Here is a 7,267-nt window from a genome sequence, read left to right as displayed (position 1 = left end):
TGTCACATTTGCCCTGTGAGAAAACGAAGGTCAGCCTTAAAAGCTGACCATTATCAGTGCATAAAGTGATGTTAATGAAACTTAAAGAAGTGCACCTACAGTAAAATATTACATTTTTCCCAGTGGAGTTTTGGTTTCCCAACATTAAAAACATTTGTTTGTTCCCTTTCAAAAACAGATGTTCTGCTTTAACTCTGAATTACCTTCTGCTTAATGGAAACTTACATTACAGTAAATGCAATCCACAAGGACTCTGCAGATTAACAACGCTCCCAGAGCTGAGGGTTTATAATGACAGCGTATCTACCCAGTGATGTGCTCTCCAGTGATAAGAAAAGGAAAAGAGCAATTTGCAATTGCATATGTCAAATCTTGAGTCATGCAACTGCTGTGAAACACACAATTGTTATGTGGGTGGGGAGTGTGCCTCTTCTTTCCATTACAAAACAAAAAGCATTTGGAGAAGAGCAGAACACAGGGCTGGAATTCAGGGGAATGATTCTGCTACGTGTTCATTTTAGCTGAGAACAGAGAAAACAAATATCTCCACCTGCTCTTGCCACAAACGTTGTCTCTCTCTAACCATATCATTAATCAGGTCCATATCTGCTGCAGCATTTCCCTCACCACATTTCTTCCTTATGAACACATGATGGCCTCCACCCATCCCACTGGAGCACGATGCTCATGCTCCTGAATGCAGCCCAAAACCTCAGACAGCATTCAAGATTTTCTGGGATTTCTATGATTTTCTTACTGTTTTCTCCTTGTTTTCTTTTCCTTGTGCTCTTCTCATCTCCACTGTTCCTCTTAGGGAGAACGATGCTGATCTGTCATAGCTAGGTAAAAGGAACGCAGGAAAATACTAACATTTGGCTTTCTCAACTTGTATTTTATGACACTTAGAGAGGGCAGCAATAAATACAACTACACAGAGAGGAAACAAAGGCTCATTTGCATCACCAGAATAGATTTTTGTACATTATCATACAAATAACTTGGTCATGTATCTTGAGAAAATTAAAATAAGTGAGAAACCACTAGTACAGTCAGGGTGTGGCCATATTACTGCTAGGTCACACGTAGAAGTGAAGTAACACTTTTTGGCAAGAAAATGCACCATCAGCTATAATTCTAACACATGCAAAGTGTTTGCTTCAAGTTGCAGATTTCAAAATTGACCTTGGGATGATTTAAAAGATAAATATTTAATTGTCAATCTGCATTTTTAAATTACCTCTTTCCTTGGCACCATAGTGATCCCAAAAGGCAAAAGAACAACTGCAAAGAAAGTCAGCAAAGAAAATACGCACTATCCACGGGATCTCAGACTCCCAAGCTGCTGCACTAATATGAGTTTATTAACTTTGTGCATGATTTTTCAAATGCTAGTACGTTTGCATATTTGGACATATTTTTTGCCTGGCCAAAGATGTAGTTCGGAGTTCAGCAAAGTCTCTGGTAAATTTTAGCCAGCTTCTCAATTAAACAGTGCGTGGTGGTTTGTTTCTTCGGTTGTTTTTGGGGGGTGGTGTTTTTTGTTGTTTTTTGCTTGTTTGTTTGTTTTTAAATAACAGGAGTAGAACAATGTACTGTTCCCTAAATGCATTCTTAAGTATAGCTGAACCATCTCAGCTGTATTTCTTCAATGCAATTACTCCTTAAAGCATTGACACATATTTGCCGTGCAAAAGTGGTGGTAATTTAAAATGCTACCATCCTTCTGCCATAATTGTCTTATCTCCAGCAGTACTGGAAGAATGGAACACATGATTCCTTCACTGATTTGGAGCAAAACCTGGTGTTTCAGTATAAATGGCTTAGGAACTATTAAGCTAAACTACCTGACAACAAAGATTAAGCTAAACTACCTGACAACTTTTTAAACTGACTTTGAAGTAACAGAAGTTCAAGACGGAGACATTCCCCTTTTTGGCAGGCGGGAACGGGAATTTAACGTGTTATACAACTATTCCTACTCAGTGAAGGAAATTTTAGTACACCTCAAAGCAGCACTTCACAATGCCACAGAATGATGCAGAAACGCCATAAAACCAACTTGCTGGCTTGAGACAGCATTATTTAAAAAAAAAAAAATTTTAGACAGTCTTTCCAAACGTAGTGGGAAGAGAAGTCACCTTTCTGCCTGAGAACCGCCCGGCCTAGCCGTGAGGTGACGAGGGGCAGGAGAGGAGCGGGAAACGCGACGCCTCCCGCCTGGGCTTTCAGGCTCCATTTTGTGGGTCCCACCCCACCCTCCAGCGGGGACCTCGGCTCACCACAGCCCTCGGGGCGGCCTCCAGCGGGGAGTCCCCGCGTGTCCCCGAAAGGGGGGCCGGACCCGGGCTCTGCGGGACTGCTGCCCACGGCGGGTGAAGGCGGAGGGCGGCGCTGCGAGCCCCGGGGCGGCTCCCGCTGAGGTGGCCGCCCCGGGAAGCCCGACAGCCGGTGAGCCGCCCCCATTTCCCCTCAGGCGGTGCCGGGGAGCCCAGCCCGCCTCGCCTCCTGCTCGCAGCGCCTCCGGGAGCCGGCGGCTGCCGTCGCCTGTCAAGGTAAAGCCGGATGGTGAGGGATGCGTTGGCCCCGACGGAGCGGGGTGGTAGCGGTGCTGGAGGGGGGAGCTGTAGCGGGTCGAAGCGGTGTGTACCGGGTGCCGCTGATTGCAGCCCTTGCCTGGCGGTCTATTTGGCCGCATGGTCTCTAGGAGGAATACATGCATTCCCTCGTTTCGATAAGGCCCGTCCTGTGTGATACCTGCATGCTAATACCAGGGAGAAGTGATATAAGTACTGTCTCCACAAGCTTGGGGTGTTGTTTCAACCCATCGCGCACCAAAAGGAAAGTTACTAAATCTGTTCGCTGTCACGCTGGGAAGATGTACCTGGTAGGGGCTGTTAAGCCTACCTTCCAGCCTGGTGCTGGAATACAGCCCTCGAGCAAAAGGTGTGGGATGCCACCAGTGTGGGACAGGCAGTTTGGTTTGGTTTGGCTTGGCTTGCTGAGGTGCCTTTTGGCACAGGTTTTGCTGATTCTGGGGCTGACGTGGCTCTAACTCGAGTCTTCCCCCTCATAACCTCTGTTTTCGGTTTTCTGGCAGTAATTTTTCCTCTTTGGTGCTAGTTCCCCTTTGCGAATTACATGAAATCTGTGTTTTGTCAGCTGCCCCTAAATAACTTCTGAAGAATACCCATTTCACATATGACTCTGGTGGCATCGCTGTCAATTGATTACCCCGCTGCTGCACAGCAGGGGTGTAAATGTAGCGTTTCCAGGACTTCGGTTAGTACACCTGCTTCAGCACAGACAAGCACATAAACCCCTTGTTTCACAGGTCTGTGTATGCTGCATGACCTGCTTCACCTGTATAGCCTCCTACTCATTTGCCTTCACTAACTTTACAACCTTTTTTTTCCAGAAACTTTGTAAAGAATGTGAATTTAGGTTAAAGCTCTGTTTAAAGCACAATGTTTAATTTTTTTGCTGAACCTGTTGAGTTCTCTTTTCGCCTGTGGGCTTGCTAACAAGACTGTTAATTTAATTGTACCTCATGCTTTGTGCAAGCATTAAATGGAGACTGTTTGGCTTGAAATATGGATTACAAATGTCTTTGGGAGGTTTAATCAATGGAGCATTACAGATAGCTGAGTGATCCTTGGTTTGTGTTCTCAGAGAATTTGGATCTATCTGGGAACATACATAAATGGAAAAATGTACTGCCTCAGAAATGGTGTTTTTAATCATTCCCTGTGTCTTCTTTTTCTTCTTTAAATACCTCCTGTGGGTACTATAGATACTTCTGGCATTTGGAGACAAGTATGACTGAAGCCTCAAAGTAATTATTGAATACATTGTGTTTTAATTGTTCAAGTTGGAATTCATGATTATTTGGTTTGCCATGTCTTCAAGAAGAGTATGATGCCTTTGAAGTGCTGGTTTATATTGTTATCCAATGTTTATTTCAGCTTAATTTGTTTTTTACAGATTAAAAGTCTGATTCTTACTATAATTGAGCAGTATCTACCAGATCACACGTTCATGCATCTGTGAATCGATACAGAGGCTTGGTCTTTCTTCATGAATAAAGCTTTAGAGACTAAGACATTTGGGAGGGCAGTAACCTGCATAGAGGGGCAGAAGGATGGACACAGGGGCCGGCTGGGTCTTGTAACCTTTTAACTGAGCACGTGTGAACATAGCCTGAGATTTTTTAGGTAGTAATGAATTTCCCTAAAGCAGTAAAATTTTACATTTGCTGTGTTTCATCTTTTCTGTTAGCAGAAAAGGAACTGGTGTCTTACAGCAGTAAGAGGAACAAGAAGTAGAAATCCTACCTTCTATTCTTCTGCAGTATGTAGCAAAGGGGGAGGTAGGGCTGGTGGAGGGATCAGCAGTTACATCTGACCCTACAAAATGTCTGAGAAAACTAGCAGCATCGAGTGCTGCTGGAGCTGAGAGGGGAGATTGCCTCATTCAAGAGAGAACCTGCCTGTCTGTAGATTCACAACATCTGTCTTTCAAGGAGGAGATCTGTGAACATGGATTTTCTCAAAAGAACAATTATGTTTCAGAGGGGGCTTTACAGGAATGTAGCCAAATTTGGTTTTACCGCATATCATTCAGGATCCTGTCCTTTCTCACTGTCTCTGCAAACTACAGGTGTTTTTCTTTCCCACAGACCTTTTTTTTTTTCCATTTTTCACTTCAGTATGTCTTGACTTGTTTTGTTTTAGGCTCATCTGACCTGTTGTGATGACAGCTTCTCTTTGTCAGGTTCTGATTTGGAGCGAAAGCGAAAATCAGACCTTTTGTTTGCCTGCAATGTTATAGAAGCTTTAGCTTGTTTCTTTTTGAAGGTTTCTGGGGATGATGACAACTTGCATCCATGCAGACCTCCCAAAACACGTGGACTTCATAGACAGGATCCTCCTCACTCAACTTTAAACACGACCATTTCAGTTAGTCACCAGAGGTTCTTAGTCACCTTTGTCAACAACAGAGAGAGATACTTATCAAATTGATTCTGCTGCCCAGTTTTAGACAGCTACTCATCATGCTCTATAAAATTGCCTTTCTTCCTCTTCATTGACTAAAAAGAAGAGTCTGGGATGACAAAGTCAGATGCAAATTTCACAGAAACTCCACCATATGTCTCTTCATGATTAGGAATGACCCATGGTACAGTAAAATCGCTCTTGGAAATGAAAATGGTTTAGCCAGCTTTCCTTATCATCCAGCCTGTTGATTCATGACTACCCTAGATACTAACAGCCCAGCTGCCAGAGTGGAGGGTAGTAGTTGCAATTAGAAAGAGACTAGGGTGCCTATGTCCTCCCTGTGTTTCTGTAGGAAACTTCTGAGCATCTGCATGAACATCTGTTCCTCACCACCCCTTAATATTAATTTATAGCATTGCTCCTGAACTGTGAATGAAGAGGAAACACAAATGACTTAGATCTGACTTAGAACTTTAATGTGGGAATTCACAAACTAGCTTGATAATGACTGTTGAAAAAGTTTAACCCTGTCATTAGTTTCAAAGCCTTTCTTCCAGTAAAGTAACCTTTTAGATCTCTGGCTAGCTAATTGCTATCATAACTTTTGCTACCAGAAGCCATGTCAGACTGCAGACAGCACTATTTCTTTTTGTCAAGCATGGATCCAGCATTTAAAGAATTTGGCTTCAAATAAATCAGGGTTACAGTTATTAAGGTTAATAGGAGTATTTTGGGGAGTAGATGCATTATGAATCCTAGAAGAAAAAGGAGGTTCGGTAGATATGAACCCGTTTTTTTATGATATTCTGTTTAGAAGATATTGTTTAGAAATGCATAGAGACATTTCTGATAGTAATTTTGCACTGAATGCATCTCCTCAGTGTATTTCCATTTTTACTTTCACTCTGTGTATTTGCTTGTAATCTAAAGCAGCGGATGTGAAAGCATGACATGTAGCACTAGTATTAAAGGATGGAACTCCCTGTGTAGCTGCTATCAGCGATGGGCAGATCCTGCAAGGCTGACATCACCAACAACGGAAAGTTCTCAGTTGACCTCAGACAATCAAACTGATATCATAAAAATTTTGGTGAAAATTTTGTCATTCTGCCCACTCATACCAGGAAGAGGGGGTACATAGGGAATAAATCTGTTTTTAGCAGCACTGCTGGTCTATCAAGCATAGAGATAACAGATAGGAGTCAAAATCATACTGGCACTAACTCGATGCCTTTTCTGAAATAAAAATTGCAAATGACCTTCTGAGTCTCCTGATTTAGGCAAAATAACGTGTCAGCTAGGAGACGCCTCACCAAGAGAGCAGGCCAGCTCCACAGAATTGTCCACCTGTTGGTTCCCTGCTGGCATCCAGTCCATATGTGCAGCAAATGAAAACTTGCTTCTCAGTGGCATTGTACATTTTGGTACTCTCACTGCATCTTCAGGTAGCCCAGCCTGAAGGCACATGATTACTTTTCTTCTTTTTCAGAGAGAGATTTTTATGTGACCTTTCCAACAGTACTAGGAACCCCAATTTTGTCCCTAGCTGTGGGAATTTCCGTTAAGCACAGAATCAAGAAGGATGTTTCAGCCCAAGAAGTCTTTTTGAAAGTTAATGTGGTCTTTTTTCTATGATTGCAAATTAAAAAATAAATAGATAAATAGGTAGCAGTCAAGTCTACGTTACTGTTCTCTGTGCTTTTCAACAAAACCCTATATTTGGAAGATGTGCTGTACACATCGCTCATCATGCCTGAGTTGGTGAGATGACCCTGAGCAAGTGAGAGTACATGCTAAAAACACGAGCACAGAAAACATTCCCAAATACGTGGTGTGGTTACAGCTTAGTTTTGGACTTTGCTGACCACATCTTCAAGACTTAGGGGCAGCTGTCAGACCATTAGAGAGCCAGTTGGTTTTGGTGTCAGTCCTAGGAGCAGATTCAGCATAAACTTTACTGCAGTTTTGTCCATGGTGGCACTGTTCTTCCATGCAATTCAGCAACGCCTTTCATATTTACCATGTGATTGACCTCCTTTGTCTCCCCTGTGCCGTGATGGAGGCGTTATCTCTGACCAGATCAGTTGTTCCATCCCTCCTCCACGTGGGGAGGAAAAAAGAGAAGGAGGCGGTAGCATTTCCTTCTCGTGGAAAACCATACAGAAATGGAAGAAATACGCTGGGAATGTCACAAGATTCTTCTCATCCTGCCACGTTTTCTTCCTGTAACTGTTTCCTTTGTGCGGTTCAGGGCTTGCGGGGCTGTGGCGATA

At 43.1% G+C, this 7,267-nt stretch overlaps 1 protein-coding gene across 1 annotated transcript in view; it reads left to right on the top strand.

Annotated features, from left to right (window-relative positions):
- Positions 1 to 2,235: 2,235 nt before the first annotated feature.
- APBB1IP (amyloid beta precursor protein binding family B member 1 interacting protein) overlaps positions 2,236 to 7,267 on the top strand; it is a 66,212-nt gene continuing 61,180 nt past the window's right edge. The window contains exon 1 of the mRNA XM_035545531.2: positions 2,236 to 2,552. The gene's annotated coding sequence lies outside the window, so the exon portion shown is untranslated. The remainder of the gene's footprint in view (positions 2,553 to 7,267) is intronic.

This window comes from Cygnus atratus, chromosome 2 (assembly GCF_013377495.2).
Source record: "Cygnus atratus isolate AKBS03 ecotype Queensland, Australia chromosome 2, CAtr_DNAZoo_HiC_assembly, whole genome shotgun sequence".
Classification (NCBI taxonomy): Eukaryota; Metazoa; Chordata; class Aves; order Anseriformes; family Anatidae; genus Cygnus; species Cygnus atratus.
The sequence above is the reverse complement of the archived record's forward strand: the minus strand, read 5'-3'. Positions and strand labels throughout refer to the sequence as shown.